This window comes from Ornithodoros turicata, chromosome 3 (assembly GCF_037126465.1).
Source record: "Ornithodoros turicata isolate Travis chromosome 3, ASM3712646v1, whole genome shotgun sequence".
Taxonomy (NCBI): domain Eukaryota; kingdom Metazoa; phylum Arthropoda; class Arachnida; order Ixodida; family Argasidae; genus Ornithodoros; species Ornithodoros turicata.
Genome location: NC_088203.1, coordinates 100,678,526 through 100,706,208, shown reverse-complemented (window position 1 = coordinate 100,706,208; position 27,683 = coordinate 100,678,526). Strand labels below are relative to the sequence as shown.

Here is a 27,683-nt window from a genome sequence, read left to right as displayed (position 1 = left end):
CCCCCCCTCACACACACGCAAACGCACACGCCGCGTGTGGCTCTACTACATATCCTGAGAGGCAGAGGATTGAGCGGTTTTTCTACAATTTATTTCCCATAGAAATCGGTCCTGTCCTTTTAAGTACTGCTTTCTGTGCAAGAACTATGATTCACAATGGATTTACCTGAAAACGGGGTTGTGCCTTGGACGACATCGTCCACACATGCGTCACCCGGGGCCACTGTACTTTGTGGAACAGAAGGGTTGCAAGGTTAGTGGTCATAATAGGGGCAGAACGCCAGTGTTCTCCCCCGTTCGTCCTCAAAGCTCTGTTAGTCGGTGAGGTGAACAGTCGGTGGTCGTAATAACCGGAGCATAATACACGTGTTCTACCCGATCCGTCCTGAGAAGTTCGGTCATAGTCGGATTAACGAGTTGTCATAATAACGAGGGAGAAAAATACATGGTGCTTCTATGGGGATAAAAACCGTTCTCTAGAAAAACGGTCACAGAGTGAGGATGTCATATTAACGAGTGTCATAATAACGAGGGAGAAATACATAGTGCTTCTATGGTGAGAAAAACGGTTCCCTAGAAAAAACGGTTACAAAGTGAGAATGTCATAGTAACGAGTGTCATAATAACGGGGGATAAATGCGTGGTGCTTCTATGGGGAGAAAAGCGGTACCAGCTCCGGTGGCGCAGCGGTAACTCGTGCGCTTGGAGACTGGGAGGTCCGCGGTTCGAATCCGCGGGCCGGCTGTGCCGTCTGGGGTTTTTCCTGGGTTTCCCTCAGATGTGTAATAGGCGTATGCCGGCACAGTTCCCCTGAAGTCGGCCCATGGACGCAGCTATCCTCCCCCCGAGCGGATTCCGCTCGGTCTTCCACTTCACCCTTTCCTCCTCTCCACCATCTTTCCCTTCCCGAGAAACATGCCGCCTAATCAGGCAGGCAGACCTCTCGGGTTCCTCCCAACGACACTCCTCCTCCTCCTCCTCCTCGAGAAAAGCGGTTCCCTAAAACGATAAAATAACGGTTCCCTAGAAAAATGGTCCCAGAGTGAGGCTGTCATATTAACGAGTGTCATCATAACGAGTGTAGACTGTACACGTAAGGTGCGTCAGCCTGTTGTGGCGACATGCTGCACTTGCACGTATCTTGTATAAGTCTGCAAGTCACCAACCAACCGTCCAATCACCGAAACGTCGTGGTGCGCCAAATGCTCTACACGTGGCAAAGTTCGTGCCCACAAGCAAAACGAACGGATGCGTCATAAATGAATAAGAAATGAGACGGATAACGAATGGAGCACGTTTAAGGCAGCTGAACGGTAAAGCGCAACTGTGACACCTCGCGCGATCGGTAAAGAGCATGCAACGTGTTACAAGAAAGTGTCCTACGTTATTCATCGCGGAAGGAGTATGTGCCGAGAAGCGGGCCAGGAAACAAAGTGAATAATCCGCAGTTTCTGTCCTGTCAAGCCGGCGAAAGAGCCACACAGAAAAGGAAGCACACGTGGCAATCTTGCCCTTCCTCATTTCTTTAACTTTACCCTTTCCCCTTTCTCCGCGGTGTTTCCCAAGGCCCGGTAAAAGCCCTAGCAAACTCCGCCACTAACATCGCCTCGCTTTCGATTTGTGGAAATGCCACAAACCGTCTACGACGCTACTGGCGGATTACTTTTTTATTATTTTATATTTTTTTTGCGATATTAGATTTGGGCCGAAGCAGACAACCTGGGGGCAACAGATCCGTGGGCGCGCAAGCTGGACTAGATTTGGGTACCTTTATTCGATCACCGCGCGCTCTTGCTCTGCTGAACGTCAGTTTTTGTACAATGTCAATACCATGCTCTCTGGAGAGTCACCTCCATGTGATCGTCTGCGACTGTGTCGCACGAATTTGACATCCGAAATTTAAAAAGAACTGAGGAGGCGCTATTAAGCACGATCTATGAGTCAGTCGATCGATTTGTTATGTATGGTGTTAGTTTGTACTCTCAGTATACTTTGCTTTTCGGTCTTAAAAAATGAAGTTCAAGGACTAGCCCATACTAGCTTGACAGATTTTTCCGCAAAAATTTCGGGCGTACGCACGCTATCCATAAACTTGTGACCACTGTGCATACGCAATAGTGGCAACGCTATCACCAATACCTACGATAGCGTCCGCCTTTTCCTTCGTCGTTCTTTTGTGCATCATTTATCATTTCAATTACTTTATTTCATCTCTAAGTGAACTGAAGTAGCCGGCTCCCCCAATGATCACAAGAATCTCCATTGCATTTTTCATACATCCATGCAACGGCAACCCATAACACTGTAGAGATGCAGAAAAGTACAGCGTACTAAAGCCTACCTACTTAATTAGCATGGCCCACTTCCAAAGAAGTACCAAGGTCGTGCTGAAGACTGGGAGGTGGTGGGTTCGAATCCTACCACCCGCTGTGCTCTCTGAGGTTTTCCCTGGGTTTTCCGAAGATTTTCCAGACGAATGTCGGCACAGTTCCCCCTGAAGTCGGCCCAGGACGCACACTAACCCCCTGTCCCCCCACCCCCTTACTGCTGTCCTCTCTCAGCCTGTCCAAATCTGTACGCGGCTCATAGCCACAGTTGCTTCGCGGTGCTAACACTGAATTAAAAAAAAGGCCAAAAAAGTGCTGCTATTAGACGTTAAGAACGTTAGAATCGGTTAAGAACGGTTCAGACCTAAGGCACAAAATACCTCCGGTTAACTTACTTTGAACCCCTGGATACCTTTTTTTTTTGTTAGCACCGCGAAGCAACTGTAGCTGTGAACGCCGTACAGACGTAGACAGATTAAGAGAGAACAGCAGGAAAGAGTGAGAAGATATATCGATTAGTGACATCATAACTGCAGAGGGAACAGTGCAGTCATCAGACTCGAAAGTCCTGCGGAATGCCAAGACAGCACAGCTGGATGTGGGATCGAGCCAGCCACCTCCTAGTATTTAGGATGGCCAGCAACGAGAGCATGCTGTACCCACTCGGCCACGCCGCTGGTACCCCTCAATCCGGCGCCATTGGGGTACGCGGACGCCGAGCTCATTCACGACGACCGACACGAAACGCGGCAGCTAACGACATGGACGAGACGAATTAGTCTGCTTTAGTATGCGGCCCATATTCGCCGGTCTGCTCAGAAAGGTGGCGTTTTTATCGCGTGGACGAGGCTCTCATACTAAAACCCCCGTTATTGCTAGGGAGTCGTGAATAATGAATGCCGTCCTATCGTGCACGTTGTCCTTCATTGTGTGAAGCTGGTTCTGATTTATATCCACACGGGAGATCCACGCGTTTGAAAGAGAGCGAAAGCTATCATCCGCAGTAGGAACAGTTCGTGATTAAAGCTCTGTCTATCATGAAGACACGGTTGACACACCCTAATTAGGGTGCACGTAAAAGATTCTGCTACGCATCGGTACAATTTTTGCTTTATACGGCAAACTTTGACCGTATGTTTGCGTACCCGTATGTTTACTCTATCTCTTCGTCTTCTTTGAGCTAAGTACGGGCTCCCGTCATGCTCTGCCTTACCTCACGAAAAATCACAAATAATACCTAATAATTACACTGTCATCACCGTTAACATTATCACAAATGCCCTGATAATAACATGCCAATAATGCTCTTGGCGCCATCTCTCACGTTCCCGCTCTTTTCTTTTTTTTTTTAGTTCAATTTTTATGAGCCATATATAAAGCTTTTCAGAACTACCACGGTGTCATAAGCGGTTTCTTGTTTTCAATATTGTTGATCTCACGGTTGTAAATGGGCACCTTTCGAACTACACGTTTAATTTTTTAAAAAATTTCGTGTTAGTGCCGCGAAGCAACAGTGGCTATGAGCGGCGTACAGATGTGGACAGATGGAGAGAGCACGGCAGGAAGGAGCGGGTGAAAGGAGGTTAGTATGCGTCCTGGGCCGACTTCAGGGGGAACTGTGCCGACATTCGTCCGTTTTCGGAAAACCCAGGGAAAACATCAGACAGCACAGCCGATGGCAGGATTCGAACCCTCCCCTGCTCCCTGTCTGCAGCGCCACTTTGGCTACAATACAATGATGATGATGAATGGGGAAATTCGCCACCTGGGTTGTGGCCCACTGCGCCAATGCCGACGGGACAGCATGAGATGCAGAGTTTCCCGGATTTTCTGCAAGCAACCGGTCTCCTTTATGTTCCTTAATCCTGATGAACTACCCACCCATCATCCCGAAATAAAGTTGCTCTTTAATCCTGATGTGCGGCCCAGCTACAGTCTCGCCCCCCTCGTCTCCTCATTGTCATTTTACAGATACATCAAAGCCACGCTACAGGTACAAACAGACAAACACAACAAAAAAGAAGCAGACAGCGAGCGCGGAGTTGGAAAAGCAGCTCGTCCATTCCATTTACATCCGCAATTTCTCCCGTCGGAACCCGCACTCACTGTTTCTTTCCGCTTTCAAATCGTTACCACAACGAATCATCGCCCTGTGAGGTTAGTATTTCCTCCCTTCAATTCGCCTTTGACTTTTGCGTGCGCCGGAGTACCGAGACGCTGCACTGGGTGACGCTCCACGCCGTTTCCACGCCGTATTCCATCTACCGGGATAATGAATGCACGTGAATCATCTGAGAGCGCGTGTGAACAATACGCCTTGGATGTTTTTTGCAGGCACGCGAAATATATCGCATAGCCATAATTGTCTAAGTGGTACGGAAATGAACGCCAAGGTTATAATGTCGGCAAGTGGACCCAGCTGGAACAGCGATTTCTACATTGACACATGCTTACCATCGCCCATCTACTCGCTTGATGATCCCAGTGCGGGCACTACCATTATTCTAGGAGCTAAGCGTTTCGTAGCGTTCTTACCTTTTGCGTTCTTCCTTTTTCCGCGCTTCATGTCTGATGGGCTTCCCTAAGGTCCCTTAGCACAAACCAAGACCACTTCCCTAAGCGCGACGTGCCACTGTGCAGTGAACAGATCGATAACGAAACGCGAACGCACATCCGAACGCGATAAGCACAAAAGATCATGCCATTGGCGGCTGCGTCACTTCTTGAAGAGGGAAGCGAAAGCTCGTGGCACTTATCTTATCTCGAGCGCGACACCGTAAAGCATTCGACGACGGTGATGCACGTTGTAATCTCTACTCTGGAAGCAGACGCCGCAATTAGGGAGTTTTAGAATAGTCTCCTGGAATAGGCGGCTTTGCCCCCCCCCCCCCCCCCACACACACACACACTTCCGAACAAGGAGTAGTTACTGTGCATGGCCACAACATAAGCAGCAGCTTCCGCAATGCGCGGTGACCACTCCCGATCGCTTTGGGGCACCAGGTCACTTGGGTGCCCTTAGTCTAAAACTTACCCAAGCAGCACAATGTACTGAAAGTCGAGTGCAATAGGGGTGGACGGTATGTGTTTTATCGATGTTCCTTAGTTTCACGAGTCTGTTCAAGGCCTTCCATCTACCCGTCCACCCCTATTGCACCCGACTTCCAGTACATTTTGCTGCTTGGGTAGATATACCACCCTATGGTTCGCTCCACTCGAAATCACGCAGACATCTTATCATGCCGGGTACCGCATCTTCCCAAGCAGCACAATGTACTGAAAGTCGAGTGCAATAGGGGTGGACGGTATGTGTCTTACCAATGTTCTTTAGCTTCACGATTGCGTTCAAGGCCTTCCACCTACCCGTCCACCCCTATTGCACTCGACTTTCAGTACATTGTGCTGCCTGGGTAGTTTTCGTCTGCCTCAGTTGCATGTATTGCTTTTCTGCAAGGAGAGTTGTTAAACAATGACACTGAGTAGAATAGAATAGAAGTAGAAAGAAAAAAAGATTGCTCCCTCTTTTTCCTTACAAACAAACAATAGGGAAAAAAAAGGAAACGAACAATGAAATGGAACAATGACTTTCTAAGTGCAATACGTACAAGCTTCCGCGTAATGGACCATCAGGTACAGAATGAAGGGGCTTGTTCTTTTTTTTTACCTGATGAAGCGTGATCCACTGCGCGAGAGCTTTTACCTATTAAACTTAAAGAGTGATATTGAACGGTAGGAGCAACTTACTTATTTACACATGGTAAACAAGACTTTCGTGCACGAGACTGCACTTCTTCAGGTTACCTACCCAAGCAGCACAATGTACTGAAAGTCGAGTGCAATAGGGGTGGACGGTATGTGTCTTATCGAGGTTCCTTAGTTTCACGAGTCTGTTCAAGGCCTTCCACCTACCCGTCCACCCCTATTGCACCCGACTTTCAGTACATTTTGCTGCTTGGGTAAGTTAGCCAGGTAACCTGAAGAAGTGCAGTCGCGTGCACGAAAGTCTTGTTTACCACGTGTAAATAAATAAGCTTTATAGCACTCTTTAATTTACTCGTCACCGGCAACTTGACATCGCCTATTTTTTCGCGTTGGTACTAAACTTAAAAAAAGCTTCGGTGTCATTGTTTTAGTGTTCTACAGCCGTCTTGGACTTGCCTCTCTTTGTGTACCCGCTTTTGCGATATAGGAAAGCTTCTGCAGACGGTACAAAGGACCGTGTTGCACACTAATGTGGTCGGACATTTTGAAGGCAATGCCTCGTGCCGTACGAGGTAGATAGGAAGAATCGCAAAAGAGGGGATAGGCAAAGATTCCCAGGAACAGGAGAGAGAGAGAAATACATGATGACAATGATATGGGGATGACAGGAACAGGAGTCATACTCAGGAGTGTTCAAAAATGACGTGCAGAACAAGTCGCAAAGCTCAACGAGTGTTTCACCCGAGCCCATTGACAAGAAGTATGCTTGAGTATACACTCAAAGAGTTTCGTGCAAGCTGCCCATCTTCTTCCACCAAACTCTTAATATAATGATGCGATATTCCGAGAAATGACAAGAAGTAGCGCTTAATGATGATGGAAGGTATATACAAGTGAGCAGTAATTTAGGATGCTAAGAGGCCGTTGTATTGCCAACTGTAGGATGTAAGAGGTCGAATAGGCCGTCGCACAACGTTCTTGTAAGAATGACGACGGACGCAACGTGGCGCACCGTGGTTAGATACACAGTTAGATACACGACGCAGCAGCTGACGATGGCAATGATGCTGACAACAGACACGTACACAAAAGGAACTGCCCTGATGTCTGATCCCTCTCTGTGTCCCAAGGAGACTTCGTTGGCGTTGGCAGCACCTACGTAAAAGACAAGTACGCAATCAACTGTGGATACAAAATAAACAAACTTGAAGCTCAGTACAAAAGAGTGTTGATTCAAGCAAACAAAAGGGGAAAATAAATAAATCGAAATCCCAGTTGCAAAATAAACTACTGTGAATAATTTTTCTCCTGCTGTTCCCTGTCATTCTTGTCAGAGGCACTTGTCTGAAGTTTTGCCATCTCAAATAAGGATGTCTTGTCACGATACAGACCCCCCTGTTCAGGTACTCAACACTCCTTGCTGGTCATTGTGGTGGAACCCCGTAGCAGTCTTGGAGTATGGCACACTTGGTATACTGTATAAGTGGTTAAATTCGCGGGCTCAATAATTCGCAAATTTGGGAGGAGCCAGGATGAATAAATAAAATAAACGGTTTCTGACACAGTCGCGCGCGGGACACTGCCAACAGCATATACTTAGACTAACCTGGACATGCAAATGCAAACATCGAACCACCAGCTCCCGTGGCTCAGTGGTTAGCGTGCTGGCCATGTCACGTCGAGACTGACGGTACCCGGGTTCGAATCCCGGGGCCGGATGTGCTCTCTGGGGTTTTTCCTGAGTTTTCCTCAGACGCTTTCAGACATATGTCGCCACAGTTCCCTTAGAAGTCGGCCCAGGACGCACACTCCCCACCCCACCTCGAACTTGGACTAACCTAATAATGAAACAACGTGCTGTTCTGTCGCGTCCGCCCTGCTAAGCCTAACGGCTGCTGAAACGACTTGTACATAAACCGAAAATACGTGAATTTAAGTGGTCAAGTAGCGATGCATAATCACATGGGGACAAACAGCATATCACCTTACGAAGCAGTCGAGGATTCTCCTTGATTTTCCTTGCTTCGACAAGGTGTGTTTCAAGACCGGGAATTCTGCAACCGGGAATATCGAGGCCCTCCCAAGAAAAGGGCCTGAGAGGAAGGGCTGAATTCACTGCAGGGTAGGAGACTGTCTGTAGACATTTATAGAGATACTGTGGGTAAAGTCAGGACTATCACCACAATACAATGCATTTGAGATGTACTGCAACGTGTTCACGTGGTTAAAAAGTCATCATGATGCCTCTTTTACCACTTGTACTGCGGAACCGTATTCATTTATTGTTGTTGTTGTTGTATGATCGGCTTTATAATACATTGTTGCTGACCCCGAAGTATTCCGGGGCTTCTAGTGATCTTACCCTTTTCGGAAATTTCACAGATGGAGTTATCACAAATATTTCGTGGCATGCAGAAAAGCGCTGCCCCAGGACCTGACGGGGTTAATTTTGCAATATTGTCGTGCCTGCGATTACGTCACACAGCGAGCTGTTGCTCTGTCTGTTTTCTTCTTTTTTCATTCCGTGTTAGCACCGCGAAGCAACTGTGGCTATGAGCGGCGTACAGATGTGGACAGATGGAAAGAGGACAGTAGGAAAGAGAGTGGGGCACTGAGGGGGGTTAGTATGCGTCCTAGGCCGACTTCAAGGGGGAACTGTACCGACATTAGTCTTGAAAGTTTTCGGAAAACCCATGGAAGACCTCAGACAGCACAGCCGGTGGTAGGATTCGAACGCACCACCTCTCAGTACTCAGCACAACCCTGACGCCTCAATCCGTTCTGCCATGCCACTGGTTGTCTGTTTAACAGATGGTTGAAGAGTGGCCACTACCCGGTGGTTTGGAAAGTATACATGTCTGAAAAAAAAAAGAAAAAAAAAAGAAACACTACCAAGATCGCTTATGCCATTGGTTACACACACATGGTAAACAACATGACAATCAGTTTTGGTTGATACATAATAAATCTGCCATAAAAATGTTTTTTTTTAACATAACCACTTTTTTAATCAAATCAAATCAACATAACCACCTAATTTATGGGAATATAAGTTACATAGGATTCATTCTCTGCTAATATCCGATAGTAAGGGCGCTTTTATCAGTGATCATGGAAGAGGCGAGGAAAGTAGATGCTCCCAAATACCTAATTAGTATTATTAGTAGTACTATTCGGAGCTTTCTGGAAGATAAAATACTCCAAACGGACACCAGGGGGAAAACAGGATTTCCGGACAGACTGATATGGGCTGACCTCAGGGGTAGTCGCTAAGTGCCCTTCTTCGGAATATGGCTACAAACCCCATGTTAAATATTAAAGCGCCCACAGGTTGTCGGACGTTATCGTTTGCGGACGATGTGGTGACATTGGTTCGCGGTACCTCTCGTATAAGTACCGCACATGAGATTCTGCAAACCTTATTTTTCTGGGCATATGAGCATAAGTTATATTTAGGGTTCCGCGTTTTCGATGTTTATTTTTCGGCGGATTCGGCGTATGTTTTTTGATGTTTATTTATTTTCGCGAAATCGGAGTTTTTCGATGTTTTTCCTTGCGTGTACATGGTTTACCCGACAGTTATCGGCGAATAACAATTACAATGTAATTTCAGTGCTGTGAGCGTCTAACGCTGCTTGGTAGGAGGAATGACCTGTTGACTACGTGACTAACATGTCCAAATCTAAGTGCCTCAAAGGAACAGCTCCTGTCTTTCTATTTAGTCGAGTTTTATAAAGTGATGCAAGAAATGACCGGAAGGCGTTAGCTCACCTTGTTCGTTACGAGTATTCTTCAGATTCACGTGGTGCCGCGATTGCACGTGCTCAGATATACGCGCCGCACCTCTTCCACAGCCCACATTAACTGTCACGCGACAATACTTGCATACCACAACATCTTTCTTCCCTGAGAGTTCAAAATCTTGATTCTCGCAAACGTAGTCTGAGGCCCGCCTGTTCTTTTTTCTTTCCATCCTCGGTGCCGCCGAAAGACAGGACCGCCGTACGTCGAAAGTGGAGGTGTACGTACTGTTGTAGCCCTCCACTAGACAGCTAAAGGCCGGTGACCGAGATTCTACTGGACATCACGTCCCTAAAAGGTTCACAAGCGCGGTGGAGCACCTACAATGACAGAAGAATGAGATTCCAACCAGCGCACCCGATCCGGGACAAAAGGATTGACCCTGGAACACTCAATGTGATCACAGATAATCCAACCATAGCAATTACTAAGAAAAGAAGAGTGATAAAGGAGATGCATTGTTTATTGGATGTTTATTGTTTATTGCATAGATATTGGCATGTTTATTGCATGTTTATAAGTGCAGCAATTTATCTGTCATGGTTCCTGGAATGTTCCACTGTATTCGATGTTTTTCGATAAAAAATAAATGAGGGAAATTTAAAAATTTAAAATTTGATTTCGATGTTTTTGAATTAAATCCGAAAATGCGGAACCCCAGTTTCAATGCAGAGAAATCTAATAGAGCTCTCCCTGTTTGTAAAAAATTGACGTCATAGTGTTCGACAGCGCCACCAATTTGGTAGAGTTGAACTACGCTCGAAGCTATGGGCGAACAAGATCGCGCCCGAAAGCCACAGTTTTGAGGGGATTACAATGGTCCCTGAAAGTGACGCGACCTTCGCGGTCCTACTTTTCTGTCAGTAAGGGGCAGCGAACAAGTGCCTACTCGTGGAACCCAGCACTCCGCTTCAGATTTGTTTCGGTTTTAGTCTGTCTACCAATGTCATGATGGCGTTTCTTGGGTAGAGAGCTATTTTCTAATTGTTCGTCGTGGGCCAAAATTCGAAAATCGGCCCCATAATTAAAATAAATCAAAGTAGTTTGAAGGATATGAAGGCCCTTGAAGATCTTTGTCGTAACCTATGGCAGTGCATTGAGCTTGTTGCCCCACTTGGATGCAGTGAGGTAAAAAGTTACTATGGTTGCTACGAGGTTGGCATCTTTTAGCCGTGTCCAACCTTCTCACCAATTCCCTCATTCAACCCTCCGTGATACCTCGCTGTGGTACGAGGGTTGGCTTTGAACTTCCTTAGTCCACATCCCCTTCCCCTTCACTAACATTCTTTAGACGGTCCCTTGATAGCTTACAAGCGAAATTTAAGTAGCAGAGAGTACGCTCCTTTCGTGCGGTGAGGAACTCGATATATACCACCCGGCGCGAGGTAGTGGCGATCACGGCACCGCTGCCCGCGAGGCGCCGACCAGATAAGGTTCAAGGTCGTTCAGGGTTCTCTCTCTATGCAAGATGTGGCGCTGACATTCGTGGGCTTCTCTGTTCCAAACTTGACACTGGCAAAATCGCAAAGTACGGGGCTGCTCAAATTGAGCTCTCGCGCAGTGTAGCGACGTGATAGGATGCATAGCTTGTTTTGGTGCTTTTGGAGAGTCTATATCTTGTAGAAGCTTGTCAAAACATCGTTTACTAATTTAACAGTATTGATTTGGAATAGCAACGTGTTACAATAACGGCCATAACGACGAGTTCGTTTCATTTTCGCTTTCTTTTGCACCCCGAATTTTATTGCAGCTTGTAAAAGCAGGGCATCGTCGAGGGAACAGCCTTGGTTCTGTTGTTTTGTAGATATTTTTGTGAAATAAAGGGTAGCTTTCACTGTGGTATCGGACTCTCGGACCCATGCTCTGTGCTTATATAAGCTGACGTCTTGGGTCGCTGGGTGTCGTTGGACCTCCGGTTTTTCCTCGAGAAATCCAAACGTGACAACACTCTGAAGACGACGCAAAATCAGTGAGTGGCTGCATGCACAGTAATGGGTAGACGCTCAAAGGCTGGCAATATGGGACCATGCAATCAGGATCGAGCCATTCGTCCTACTGACAGTGTCTGCGAAAAGCACTTCATGGATAGCATGATTTCCAGGGTCTACCACTCTGAAATTAATGTGAACGCATATACTTCAACGCGCTCTTCTCATCCCATGTCTCTCTTCTTCGCGCCATCTAGTGAGAGCCGCGGAAAAACGGAGGCGGATGTAAAGATTATGAAGCCGATCGAGCGCCGGGAGCTTCCTCACCTAACTATATATATATATCTTACACCGCGGTGGTGGTGGTGGTGTGGTGAAAGGGCTGAGACGGCGCGATAAAATGTCAGTATCATCCCCTTCGTCCAATCGCACGAGAGCGAGAACTGAAAATGCGGTTGACAGTTTGCAAGAACGTATTCAAGAACACATTATCGTGAAATACTTTACATGAAGTGCGGGGAAAGATTCCGTGGTGTTATGGGGTTTATTCCCATGACGTCATCCATAGGAGACCGCCACTGTCGCTAGCAAGCAGATGCGCAGCCATCGGCCGCCATATTGTAGGTCCCATCCAAGTCACTACCCGTATCGCAGTCACCGTATATTTGGCGCTTCAAAATTATTGCGCTGTGTGATTTGTAGCATATCCAAGTAATATCCATGTTTTCGACGTTAATAGTCATCCAAAAAGCGTATGGCAGCATACGAATGCGGCAACAAGACTTCGAGGGACCTACAATATGGCGGCGAGGTTACGTCATTGAATAAACCCTATAGTGTCGCCTTCGTAACCCGCGGTGGCTGGGCTGCGGAGTTTAAGCCTCGGAAATGACGCCAGGGCATCCAGCCATTGCGATTGGATGTCTTCGGAGGAGAGCCAAGTGATGGACAGGTTGCGCCTGATGGTTACGAGAAGAATCGCTCGTGGGGCAAATGTGCTTCATAGTAACGAAAATCTCCAACCAATGTACAGGAAGGGGACACCCGACGTGTCGTAGCTAGGTCGGCTCCTTGCTCATGGGTGACTGCGTGACGAGATGACACATTGATGACACACGCATGACCAGATGATGTTTATTGACTCATGCGTTCCTGCAGAACTTGCACTTCAGTGATGAAGCGCAGGTCCTGCATGAAAGCATGTGTCAATGAACAGTTGAAAGATTCACTGCATTGACATTAGAGGGTAAAGACAATTCAGTTTAAACATACACAACGTCAATCTGCGTTTAATATCTGTTCAATAATGTTGAGAACACCATGCATCTCTAGCCGTGAAGAAAGGATGAGAAACAACAACAAGAACAAATGGATGGCGATCATGACACGGAATGTCTCACCGCCGGTGAGAATGTAAACACAGGGTACTAAGGGTCTCCAATATCTCTCGGATTGAATAACGTCCCGCTGTACACTACGTATTCAACCAGGCACGAATTGTTGGCAAAGTCACAACAATTGTAGGGAGTTATAGCATAACCAACCTAACGACGATGCACGAAGAATGAACCCAGAGCATCAAACGCGTAAGGCACAGTACTAACTTTTTTCTTTCTCGAAACTTATTTGCAAAGGCTGAACTGTGGACTGAACGACGGCCATAGGCTTTCGGCCCACCAGCCCTGCCCAAGGCTAATTAGCGCATCGATTCTGGCGCACATTCGATTGGCCTTCGACGCTCCAGCGCTTTCAACAGCTGCGGGCGAGACACTTGGAAACGCTTTCTGTAGCGGCCCTTGCTTTCTCCGCACGTGTGTGTTTCTTAGAGTCGTCGCATGCTTTGTCTTTCCTCAACAAAGCATGAGGCGACTGAGGAGGAGACTCTTATCCACGTTGATTGGATTACTTGATACACGCTCTGGCGCTTCCACACTTTGCACGTACGTTAGGCGGCGCTGGTGGGAACATGCATATGCAGATGGGTTTCTGCTGGCTGCTGCCTTACAACAGGTGCGGAAGATTATCGCGGGATATGTTTAGAGACCAACCTGGTGAAACGTTTCGTCGTCGCCAAGATCTAGACCGGTGGGAAAAGCGTGACGTCATACGCATAGGTGATGTGCGCGGAATACTTTTCGTGAACCTTTCATGTGACGCCGAGGATTGGGATTAAGTGAGAACTGTCAGAGAACCATGCCATACGTATGCGAACGTACACTTCATCGTTTTGTTGCGAGGAGCTATATGTAGAGAGAGGGACCGTGTAATACCGTGGCGTAGTGGTTAGGATGATCGATTTCCACGCCGAGACTGGGTTCGAATCCTATCACCGACTGTGCTGTCTTAGGTTTTCCCTGGGTTTTCCGAAGACTTTCCAGATGTAATGTCGGCACATTTCCCCTTGAAGTCGGCCCAGGACGCATACTAACACCCCCTGTCCCCAGCTCCTTCCTGCTGTCGTCTCTCCATATGTCCATATCTGTACGCCGCTCATAGCCACAGTTGCTTCGCGGCGCTAACACGGGATTTTAAAAAAATTCCTAAGCATGTTGGTATAGTTCCTTTCATGCTATACTGAATACATATATGAATGTGTTATGACTTATATGATCATGTCTTCCGATGAACACTTGGAATATATAATATCAAAAAGACCGGATCACTCGATCATACATTCCCCAGGACTGCAGACAGACCAATAAAACTGTCGACGTTCTTAAAGTAAAACTTCGCACAACTCGCTGCGGCGACCATTGGCGACATAAAGGGGGACCATCGCGGGGCGTACGACACTTTGTGACAATTATACCCAGGCTGTTTTACGGCTACCAGTCTAATTATACGGGCAGTTTTCAATGACCATTGAAACTAATGGCCATGCGTAGCGCCTGCAGACGTGCCACGTGACAACATCTCAAAGAGCATTAGATCCAATGCTTCTTGACAGGTTCACACGCTGGGTCACTGGTTTCAATCGTCACTGAAAACTGCCCACGTGACAGGCAATGATGGGCAGTACTTGAAGTAGTACTCGGTAAATCAAAGAGTGATATTAAACGGTAGGAGCAACTTATTTATTTACACATGGTAGACAAGACTTTCGTGCACGAGACAACACTTCTTCAGGTTACCTGAAGAAGTGTTGATTGGAAGACGTGTTTCAGATCATTGCGTTTACAGAGTTTTATGCAGAAAAAAAAAGAAAAACGAGATCATGATCACGATCATTGACTGCATGAAGACCTGCTTACGTTCCTTGACAGTTTCACATATTATTCGACCGGTAATGATTTATTAACACCGGAATATTGTCAGTAAAGAAATGTTACTTCGACGAAGTCCATAAGCCGGATCCAACACTCCAGAAAGAAAAACGCAATTACGTCACGATAAGATATAGGAAGGAACTTCGACCGAAGTACACGAACGTGGTACACCTTAATTAGATTGGAAGCACGGACGGGCCGTCAAAGGGTCTGGCTTAGATCAACAATAGACCGTTCGCCTTTAAACTGCCGTTCAGTCGTGCGGCAAGGTAGCTCGTTCAAGCGGTCGTGCTCTCAGTGAGGACGTTAATTTGAACTGATGGACTGCGAGGCACTCCGCGATGAGATCCTGGAAAAGCACGTGGCTGAACTTTAATTTGTCCCTCCTAAACGGCCGCGTTCCTAGGCACTCACTCGCACATAGGACTTTTAGCCTTTTGTGGAGCAGAATAAAGACTGATAGAGCTGGGCGGTAAAGGCATGCGAAGGGGACTTCGTCAGGATGCATGACGGGACGTGGAGAATTTACGCGATATTCTTCCGTGCGTCTGCCGTCTCTCTTGATTTACTCGCTAGCTACCGGCCCTTTGTGACAGGCAAAGCGTGTGGGGTTACAATATTCACTCAACAATATGTTGCAAAGAGACTACAAAGTACAAATTATTAAAAGGTGGTGGTGGTGGTGGTGGTGGTGGTGGTGCAACAGCTCGCCGTGGTCGGCCGCGCTTGTAGCGAGCAACGTCACGAGGACGAGGTAGATGGTTAGATGAGGATGAGGTTAGATGGATGGGGTTTTCAGGCAGCAGTTCATTCCGCAGTGTTGATCTCATGGCGGCCAAGGAGGACGCAGAGCACAACACAACACAAGACACAACACAGAACATCACTCCGCGGTGACGATCTTGGGTGGCCATCGAGGACAAAAAGGCTCGGTTCAGAGCCAGCAAAATAGGAGCTGCTTAGATGTCACGGGACTACGCCTGTTAAAGGCGTAGGATGAGACTCGTGTCCTTCCAGAAGCAGACTAGAGCAGCAGTCCGTTTGCGCCTTTCAGCCGGCGTGTCACACGGGCAGCGATAAGCGCGGTTAGCAGCAGCGGCAGCAGTCACACGGCCGACCGAACGGAGGTTGCGCCGCTGAACCGCGGTTATGGGAAACCGAGCTTGGCGACTTCGGTTTCGCGAGGTAACCACGGTTTCACGATTCCCATTTCCTGAAGTCAATACGCGTGTAATGATATTTCCCGCAAATAATCATGTACGTACCGTGTATTTAATGATTATTAAGCTTTGTGAGTGCCAATATGCCCTCTTCTTTTCGTGACATGCTGTGAGTATGGAAGCAGTGCTCTAGCGTAGAATACGACGACTCGAGAAGACGAGCGCGCGTGAGAACGAAGCGTAATTCCAAGCCGTGCCATCTTGGTGAATGTAAGTCCTGCAATAAAGAGCCGTTTCCTTCGACGCCTGTTCTTCCCCCAGCCGTAGCCCCACAATACAGCGTAATCAAAATATACCTGGCGCTTGTGTCACAATCACGTGGTCACTGCTAAGATGTCACAAACTGCAGTGTGACAACAACAATCCGTGGTTCACGATAACCTCGGTTTGAAAGGGTAACGGTCGTTAAGCGGACTGCGGTTAAGACTGCCCGTGTGACAAGGACATAACTGTTAAACAACGTGACTGAAGGTAAAAGTACATGGTATCAAGGTACGACAGCATACAAACGACGACGACGAGCACTCAGTGCCGTCGGATGATTTTCACTGCTCTTCGTTTCTAGGCCTAAAGTATTTCTTGTATTCTTTTCAAGTCACAGAAGCGATTAGACAATGTTTGTCTTACCTTTTCCGCGACCAACTACAGCAACTCCCGATGTACTGCCTGTGCAAAGCGGTTAGGTCTGTCTATATCTTGTAGTGGAATGGAAATGTACTGTCCATGTAAATGTACGACGCATCGTACAACTCATCGTGCCATTCGAGCCGGCAAATCGACAAATGAACTCTTAAAGGGTTCATTTGTACATTTTGAGCGACACCTTCGCACAAAGTCTGCCACTATCTATCTTCCGTGGAACTGTAATAGTCTACAGCAGAAAATGGGCGACTTCCGCGATTTCGTTCATGTTAATCGTTTTGTGGTACTGGCTCTAAGTGAAGCTAGGGCAAACGACAGCTTCAGGCTGTCGTGCTATGAGAAATACCACTCGTACTCGACGAATCACCCAAGCAGAGCCATGGTATATGTGACAAACAGGTGCCAAGAGCGACTCAGCAAACCTATTTGGACTCTAGTACTACCCTGGATTTGCATCTCCGTGCCTGGAATACACGGTGCCTGGAGTGCACTTTGTTATCTTCAGTGCTGTGACAGCATTGTCTATCTATGATGTAACATCACTATAGGAGCACTGCAATTTTCACTGGCGGATCGACGACGGCATCAGGCTCAGCATCTGCTTTTGTGGTTCCACTGCACAGGAAACAGGGAATGTCACGACTGTCGCAAAAAACATCTTCAACAACAACAGAATTGGTAGCCATACAGCTGGCCCAGTACGTAGCAGCACAACAGTCACCTGCCAAGTGGGCGCATATGAAGAGATTCAAAAGCCGGACTCCAAGCCATGTTTTCGTTCCGTTCCATTCTTTTATGACGTGGCTTAGCATTACAGAGGTGACAAGCGAAAGGTATCTGCCGCAGTGACAAGCACGGAAGAGAATGCCACTTTCTACACTGAGTTTTCCATGGATACTGGGTCAACTAATGAGCTTTTTTCTAACAGTGTAATTCATGTTTTCTAGTCCATGGTGTACCAGAGAAAGACAGAGTCCCTATTTTATAATTCTTAACCAAGACAAGCTTTTTGAGCAACAACATACCCCAACTACTCGTATATGATACCGGCAAGCAGATTTGTCGAAAATAACGCGCGGCCCAGACAACCACCAGCAGCGTACTGTAAGAAAGAAAGGGTAATTTTAGTCCTTTTTTAGAGGGGGGGGAGGGGGCGGTATATTTATTAGAACAGAAAGGGAAAATGAGGAAAGCTCAGCTGAGGAATTACCACAACAGTTACATCCTTTCGGGAATGCAAAGGAGTTTATGGGAATAGCCATCCGCGTAACGAGGAGTAATTTTCTGGTGATGGGGCTAACGTGGTGAGTAATTGCAATTTAGAGTGCTAGAAACCGAAATTTCTCCCCCCCCCCCCCCGAATTCACTACCCTTTATTTTTCTTAGAGTGTGTCGCTCGATTAATTACACTCATTGGGGTTCATATTCTTCGAGTTATGAATAAATTACGTCGTATCTGAAGAGGACAACACACATATTCCTCGTTATGTGACGCAGTTCCACAAAATGTGTCCTTGGGCTCAGTTGCTTCATCACGCCCCACTCGAAGCAATTGGAATTTGCTAACACTGCACAAAATAAAAATTCGTGGGCATTACGAAGATGAGCCTTAATTGGAGGAGCAGTTCATTCATAAGAAAAACGAAAGACGCAGTGGAATAAAAAGATTAACCCGGACGTGAAAAAAAGGCAGGATTACTCCACTGGAAGAAGCTTCAAGAGAAGCAGCTTTGCAAGAAGAAGAAAAAAAAGAAGACAAGAGAAAGAGGAATTCTTTCATTGGCGGGCTTTCGAAGTGCAACGTGGCATAATATCTCGCACAACTGGGACCAGAAGGTGGAGATGAGGATCACTTAGTGAAATGTCTTTGATGTGCCACATTTCCTTTCTGACCATTAAGAAGAACGCATTGTTTCCGATCTGGAAGATTTCGTCCCAGAGAGGGGAGACAATTGGCGGCACTTGTGAACTGCTGACCCGCCAAAGATTAGCGCCCCATTCATTGGCTCGGCGATACAGGTCATATGGATGGACAGGAAAGGAAGAGATGGCGCACTTTCGAGGTGGCACCCTTTGTGGATTATTTTCTTCTGCCGCGTTCTGAGAGCTACCGTTCTCGGAAATCAATTTGCTGAATTAGCTCGGACTCTTTTCGCTTTGAGAGGTTCTACACTCTTACAAGAAAATGAGTAATCTTATCTTCTATCCCAAGGAGTATATTCCAGTCACCAAGGTTGCAAATTATTACTGACTGCAGCGCCCTAAGCCTGCAATTTACTGACCAGGACAGCAAGTAGGTAGTCTCTATACTCCATAGATACTCATTGAACGATGCGACAGCACCAGAGGACACGTGTTTCGCCGTGTCTGCGGCTCGTCAGCCCTGGGTAGCTACGCATCACTCGGGATTGGCAAACCAGGGGTCACTCAGCGAGCGATATACACCTGGGAGGGTGACTGAGCACTCCTCAATGCCACAGTGCAAGCCAGTGAATTATAAAGAGGGGGAAAAAGCCATTAAAAAAATTTTACTTATTTTTTTAATGGCTTTTCCCACCTCTTTTATATATACACAGGGTGCGTCATTAAAAACTGACCAGAATTTTTATTTAAAAGCTGGGAGAGCAGCATAGATTTAGTTTTTGCAGTTAAGTTCTACGGCCAGGCGGACATATCCTCTGATGTCCGCCTGGAAGAGAGTATGTGACTACCAGATGACTAATTATCTGAAATTCATTAATTATTTTTTTAATTAGGGAATTTCGGGCAAAAGCGAGATAGAAGATTGAGAGACTATCCTCGTGTAACACCTTTCCTCGTTTAAAAAATCCTGAAACACGCACGTACGCTAAAGTATCTATCCCCGAATTTCGGTATGCAAATCAGCCAAGGCCGAAACCGCGGCGACCGGGAACGCGGGGAGAACAGCGCCCATTTCACGTCAGAGGGCCACGTGACTTGGAGCGGTGGAGATAACTCGAGTGGGTGCGGCTCAGCTGGGCAGATAAGCCGCTCTCCGGCTCAGATAAGTCCTCGTCGGAGTGGGTGATGCGCTCCTCAGGCGCGCTTTTTTGGTTTTGGCTCATTTGCATACCGAAATTCGGGGATGGATATTTCGGCGCACGTGCGTGTTTCGGGATTTTTTAAAACGTGGAAAGGTGTTCAACGAGGATAGTATCTCAATCTGCTATCTCGCTTTTGCCCTAAATTCCTTAATTAAAAAATCAGTAATTAGTCATCTGGTAGTTACATACTCTCTTTCAGATGAATGTCCACCTGGCCGTAGAACTCAACTGCAAAAACAACATCTATGCTGCTCTCACAGCTTTTTTATAAAAATTAAAAATTCTGGTCAGTTTTTAATGACGCACCCTGTATACAGTATACGCTCCTGTGCATTTTCTCCTAAAAGTAGTTAACCTACCGCCAAACTGCACCATAAAAATACTAACCATCATCATCACGATCACTTAACGATAGTGCACCTGTTTTCCAGAGGAACTAAAACTACTCGTTGAAGCACTGGACTAATGGACGGACTCTAATAGGACACCTTTCCATCATCATCACTTTCTCATCCCTTCCACAAGCGCAATGGCATAACGGCGGAGAATGACCCACCACATCATCATCCCATTAATGTGTGTGTGTGAGTGTGTCGTTGAAACACGTGTTGTTTCACGTACCTTAACTAACTCGTTAGAAGATAATTAGTGAAACAGAAGTAAGGGTCCTGTTGTTGTAGGAAAATATATTAAACTTCAAGACGCGCTAAGACTTAAGGGTACTGTCGGTAGAAGTCAATGATGAAGTCTGCGAGGTGCTGCGTTCGAATCCTGTCACCGTATGTGTCGTCCGAGGCTGCCCCTGGAATCCCCGGTTGAGTTCGAAAGACGGACGTCATCACAGTTCTACTTTAGGTCGCCTTGAGACGCATACTGAACCTACTCCATTCCCACTATCCTTCATGTCCTCTCTCCGTCTGCCCACGTCTGTGCGTCGCTACAGCCACAGTTGTTTCGCGGTGCTAACACGAAATCCAAAAAGAAAGCGGCCAACATTGCTCTATACGGATGCAGCGTTCTATTTTCGTGTTTCCCCTTATAACCAGGTAAGGGTAACGGTAATATATGACTTGAAAACCCGAGGCGAGGTAGGGACAAAAACAGACAAACACAAACACGGTCTCAACCGTGAGAGGCCGTGTTGAGACCGTGTTTGTGTTTGTCTGTTTTTGTCCCTACCTCGTCTCGGGTTTTCAAGTCATAGATCGTCACCACCGGCTCGCTTGCTACCTAACTTTCCTTTCGTTAACGGTAATGATAACGGAAACAGAAACGGTATATTACCGAAATTGGAGATGGTAACGATAACGGAAACGCATACCACGGTCCTCCATTATCGGAAACAGAAATGGAAACGAAAATGATCGTCCGGTATTGAATTCGGGTAATGGCTATTCCTGTTGTGCGATTATATTTGAGTGACTTACACGAGAGCATGGAAACAAAGCGCAATATTGGATCTCGAGGGTGCATCCCTTGCCTACCTATACTCCCAGTCCTCATAACTCCCATGACATCAAACACAATTTAGACTCCACGCACACTACTCCACCATAGCACGAGGATAACATTTATGTATTTATTTTTACTCGTCATTTTTGCTACTGAGAGCGTCCGCCTACGAATGCGATATTTGATTAAGGATACGTCCATCTTGGGATGCTGCACGCGGAGTGACTGAAGAGAGACGGCCGACTGAAGACATGTTCCTACACTCTTAAAAATGAACTTCACCGCATAGCACGCTCCTAGCCAACCATAACTTCGAATGATGTCGTTATCTGCCCTGATTTGTTGAAAATGGGAGGCGTACGCCTTTTTTGTGACAATTATGAACAGCATAAGTGTCACAAAAAAGGCGTACGCCTCCCGTTTCCAACAAATCAGGGCAGATAACGATATCATTCGAGGTTATGGTTGGCTAGGAGCGTGCTATGCGGTGAAGTTCATTTTTAAGAGTGTACATTTCTTTAAAACCTTTTGCAAGACGTGCGCATCACCACATAGCACGCTCCTAGCCAACCATCATCCAGGGTGATATCGTTGCCTTCCTTGATTTGTTGAAAACGGGAGACGTACGCCTTTTTGTGACACTTATGCATAAATGTTAATTGTCGCAAAAAGGCGTACGCCTCCCGTTTTCTACAAATCATGTGAGGGAACGATGCCGCTCGGGATTATGGTTGGCTTGGAGCGTGCTATGTGGTGAAGTTCATTTTTAAGAGTGTAGTGTGTACGCGTGACACGGAAGCAGCACTTCAGGGGAGGCTATATTTATTAAATCAAAAAGAAAGAAAAGGGCTGTCCTCTCGCAGCTCTGTAACAGCCGTGTCATTACCGGAAACAGTAACGGAAACGTAAAGGAAACGAAATTGCAAAGCTGGTATCAGAAACAGATAACGAAAATGGAAACAGTAACGAAAATACGTCCGTTACCCCTACCTGCTTATAACCTGATAACTGAAAAGCTGATAACGAATGGACATCAAAATAGTGCTTTGAAATAGTCCTCAAGTATGTAACAACAACAATAGATGATGAAGATAATATGGGGTGTTTCACCGCGGTGGTGTGGTACCCTACCCTATTGCACGTGGAATATTATATGAAGATGGTGAAGGAAGGATGAAAATGCGCGAAAAAAATTAAAGCGTCTGGAGCAATCCAGTGGACGACAGGAAATTCATGAACACCCAGCACATTCTTATGGGATGTGTACGTACTATACTGTCTGCAAAGGCAAATACTGTGTGGTGAGCTTGCCCGTATCAGCAAGAGGCCGCTTAGTTTAGCTGCACTCATTGGCCAATATGAAGATCCTGTGCTCCATCGTCGGGTTCTTTGCATATGTCAAGACTCATACCTAGACCCTGTGTTTTCGGGTTTTATGCTTTATACTGCCCGGTAAAAAAAATCGGGTTTTAATTCACAACTTGTAAATGTAGAGTAGAACTCGGTGAAAACAAACAAACAAAAAAAAAAAAGGCAGCGCTTCACGCATATCAGACAACATTAAACGCCGAGCAGCTGCGCTGAATGAGCAGTGTATAGAATTCCCCAGTGCTCATTTCGGTAGCTGAATTTGCGTTTTAGCGCGTTCGTTTCCGGGGGCAGTGTGCCGCCTCAGTGGCGGTGAGTCGCCCACCCCATCACCATCCAATCGTCTTCCTTCCTTCCTTCCGGGGGTTTTCGGGTGTTACCCGTGACGTTTGCGCAAATTTGGTGTCAAAAGCTTTTCTTTTGTTTACCGTATTTATCTCTAGAACACAAGCACACATATACTGGGCCCCGGAAATCATAAATGCGTTGTCGTATGCAAGAGAAACACGAGGACTCACCATTTATGCAGTTATGTGGTATGGAATGTGATACAACTACGGCATTTGGGATGAAACACATCTTCTTTTTTCCACTTTTATTATGCAAGACATTTTCATTGGTTTTACCCAGGGATGCGTCAACCGAATCCGCTAATCCTGGGCAGGGATTCGAGATTCGGAGTCCAAATCCCTGTGGCGAAAACGACGAATCGAATCTTTCGAATGCACCAACCACGTTTGTTTGCTTCTTTTTAAAATTGGCTCCTGTGAAGTCCGCCGAAAGGCTCAGATTCGCCGGTGGAAGTTTTCTCGTTTTGTTTATCTACATTGCTCTGGACTGAAAGAGTTCAGGCAAGAACTCTTACTTTACAAATTTAAAAGTGGCACGGTTTTGCTTTCGATTATTTCTTAGCTTTAGGGAATTTCCTGTAGTGTAGTCGTTGAACAACATGTTAAAAACAAATTACATTTAAGAAGATGTATATACGGGCATGTTTTCTCCTGAAAGTGAACTATGATCTAATCTGCTTTTCATTAAACGAATACATTATATTCTCCTTCAAAATACTTTTCAGTACAAGTGTTTTTTCCCCTGGTTTTTAAAACTGTTTTTTTAAGAAAGGGTTAAGAAAAGATTCGAGATTCGTAAGATTCGTGGATTTGCAAGGACCTTTCTTGGATTCGGATTTGGATTCGGATTCCGAAATTCTGGATTCGTGTCATCTCTACACTCTTAAAAATAAACTTCACCGCATAGCACGCTCCTAGCCAACCATTATCTCGAATGATATCGTTATCTGCCCTGATTTGTTGAAAACGGGGGGCGTACGCCTTTTCTGTGACAATTATGAACAGCATAAGTGTCACAGAAATGGCGTACGCCTCCCGTTTTCAACAAATCGGGTCAGATAGCGATATCATTCAAGACGATGGTTTGCTAGGAGCGTGCTATGCGGTGAAGTTCATTTTTAAGAGTGTAGTTTTACCACATACTTCCCTTCTGATGTATACATATATATCGTTCGGAGGCACAACACCATCAGTGTAATGAAAACAAAAAGGGCGCCGCGCAGTGCAACCACTCATTAATTACGGCGCTTACACTTGGCCAAACGCAGAGCAAATCCCTTGTAATGAACTACTTCTTTTCTGTTGCGCTCCCCCCCCCCCTTTGGTTATCGCTCCGTTTGTGAAGGGAACGCCATTACTCATTCCTTATCGCCCGCTTATGCGCCAAATCCAGCGAGACGACGACATAAAAAAAAAAAGAAAGAAAGAAAGGCCAAAGAGGAAAAAAGAGAAAAAAAAAATCTCGCCACGTAGCTCCGTCATCGCACTATTGCCAGAAAAATTGCGTTTGAGCCGGCGCGAGATTTCCATTATTAATGTTTACAACGGTCAACAGGCGTGGTTTCTCGCATTCGTGCCTGCGGGGCGTAATTTGTTTCGTATCGCAGAGATATGGGCCTCGATTAATTTGGGAAATGAGGCAAAATTCGCGAATTTTTCCTTTCCTCGCCCGCGCGCGTCTTTGCCGTGTAAGGGTGGCGCGAGGCTCGTTAAAATGATGCGGCGCGGTTGTTTACGATATGTTAAAACTGGTTGCAGGACGCGCGAGCGATGCGCAGGTTGCGGGTATGTGGGGTAATGGTTTTGATAAATGCTGGTTTGCAAATGGCCAAAGTTCATGTCGGTTTTGAGAGAATAAAGTACGTCACGAGGCTATTTGTACATCATTTATCTGGGAAACTATTTATGTCTAGGAAATGTACGAGAATGAAGAGAATAAATAACATGAAACCCATATGTTGTACAGAAATGCGACATACACTCTTAAAAATGAACTTCATCGCATAGCACGCTCGTAGCCAACCATAATCTCGAATGATATCGTTACCTGCCCAACAGATGCAACAACGTGCAACGCCTCGAATCTTAAATGATCACAATAATACAGTTCATAACTTATAAGGGACGTACGCAGTGCATGTCATACAGTCTTAAAAATGAGGGGGGGGGGGGTCGAGGTAGCTTGCCGTCTTAAAAATGAACTTCACCACATAGCACGCTCCTAGCCAACCATCATCCCGAATGACAACGTTCTCGCCCCTGATTTGTTGAAAACGGGAGGCGGAGCCTATTCTGTGCCGTGCATAATGATCACCAAATAGGCTCCGCCTTCCGTTTTCAGCAAATCTAGGGCGAGAACGTTGTCATTCGAGATGATGGTTGGCTAGGAGCGTGCTATGCAGTGAAGTTCATTTTTAAGACGGCAAGCCTAACGGCGAGCCTATCCTGCCATCACCCCCCCCCCCTCATTTTTAGAAGTGTAGGCAATAATGATGATAATGTTTCATTGATACCTATGATGTCCTTCCTCCACACTCTAAAAACAGAACTTCACCGCATAGCACGTAGTGCGCCAATCATTGTTGCGAACGATATGGTTATCGCTTTTGATTCGAGGAGGGAGGGAGCGTACGCCTTTTTGTGCAATTTGGGTATATGGTAATTGCCACAAAAAGGCGTACGGCATAGGCATAGCTCTTTCATTAAGTGACATAATGTTCTTCCTTCTACAGTCTACGGAGCTCAAGGTAGCTGGTTCAGAACCTATCAATTATGCTTTTAATTTGATGTTAACATTGCCTCGTGTTTGAGAGAAAACACAGCACGAACACAGGACGAGACGACGAGACGAACACATAGGCTCACTAACCAGCAACGAAGCTTTAATATACAAAGTGCGAGGGAGGCAGGGTAAAAAGAACGTGTACACTTCGGCGTCTAGGCGTAATATGAATATGATGCGCGTAGATAACTGCACAAGGGAACGTGTGTGCTTGCAAAGAATGGAAAGGTATATTCCAAAGCAACACAAATTGCAAAAAAGATGATAAAAGTGAAAATAGTGATAACAGTAACAGTAAAATATATAAAATATGTAAACATACAACGTAGAACTCAGAAGTGAATAAGGTACGTAACAAAATGTGTTTGAGTCTCTCCCATGGACATAGACAAGATTAGAGAAGTTATCCGGGGGTGACGGGGTTAAGGAGGGTGACCAAGTGATTTTAATATTTCCTTGCGTCCGCACCTAGGGAGCGTTCCTGGCAGCCCACGCGCACCGCATCATCGTAGCACCGCCCGCGCCTGTGCAATGAGTGGCGCTACGATGCTATACGGTGCTCACGCGTTGCCAGGTTCGCGCCCCTATATAGTCTAGAAGTACAGAGCGCGCAAATTGCGTTCTCCTAATGTGCGCTGCGTTGTCCTATAAGGGCGGCTGATTTTATTCGTAACGAGCACACTTTGATCACGTTACCATTCACACAAACACACACACACGCAAAGAAAAAAAAAAGGATTTCAAGCTTCACCGAAAGGTACGCACTTATATAGACACGCGAGGTACAACGAAACTAACGCATTTTAATCGTTTTCCCACTCTTTGTCCGTTCATTCCCAGTAGCAATATTTCTGTGGCCGAAGGAACACGTCATCGCATGAGGCAATTAATGTTGCCTTGGGAGCGACTGATAATCCGCGGATTCTCCTACTTGGGTTGCTTCCCTCTCTCTTCCTCTTTCTCTGCCTTTTCAGATTATTATTTGCTCAGCATTATTCTCCCAAACCCAAGGGCAAACACACCATACAAAAAAATTACTCCTCAAATTTAACTGTCCTAATGAGCTTTTTCGTTTCTTTTTTTTTTTTTCGTATGCAGCGGTGTCTCCCTTCCGTAATATGTAATATAAAAAACGCTTCCACCTCTCTCTCTCGCCCTTTTATACTAAACTCAATCCCCGCTATGAAAGAAAAATTGAATTGCTGGGAATTATTCCTGTTGCTGTAGGTTCCAAACGACCATTAAATTCAGATTGGAGGAGGTTTGTTCAGTAGGGGGCAGTTAAAATCTAATTAGCTCGAATGAGTCGTGCTCCCGACAACTGATGGACGACTGTATTATCTTCCTTCTGCCACGTTCTAATTGAAATCGTTTTGCCTCTGCGTCTGTACAGCCTCAACGAATGAAGATATTAGAGGTATTATAGCAGATGCATTTACCTTTTTTTTTTTTGTGCATGTTAAGTCTGTCGTCAAGCGTTTGTCGTTTAGTGGTTTCTGAACGCTATGGTCTCACAACAGAAGAAATGAAACATCTATAAGAGCACCAGATTAAGTAATTTGCATGGCTACCTTTCCTTGAACAGAGGGACACTTCGCCTTCAAGTTGGCTTCACCTCCCGTCTTCCCAGATACGCAATGTATTTCATTCCGCAAAGTCTAAACATAAAGGATGTTGTGGGTTACAAAGAGGTGTCCACATCCTGAAGTAAGGATTGGCAGTTGCCTGACAGGTTAGAGACAGACTCTGTCTAAAAAAAAAAGAAACTTCTCCATACTTT

The 27,683-nt window shown here is 46.1% G+C and overlaps 1 long non-coding RNA gene across 1 annotated transcript in view; it reads right to left on the bottom strand.

Annotated features, from left to right (window-relative positions):
- LOC135387557 (uncharacterized) overlaps nt 1–5,021 on the bottom strand; it is a 69,702-nt gene extending 64,681 nt beyond the window's left edge. The window contains exon 1 of the long non-coding RNA XR_010421193.1: nt 4,863–5,021. This is a non-coding gene — a long non-coding RNA (uncharacterized LOC135387557). The remainder of the gene's footprint in view (nt 1–4,862) is intronic.
- Between the last annotated feature and the right edge of the window lie 22,662 nt (nt 5,022–27,683).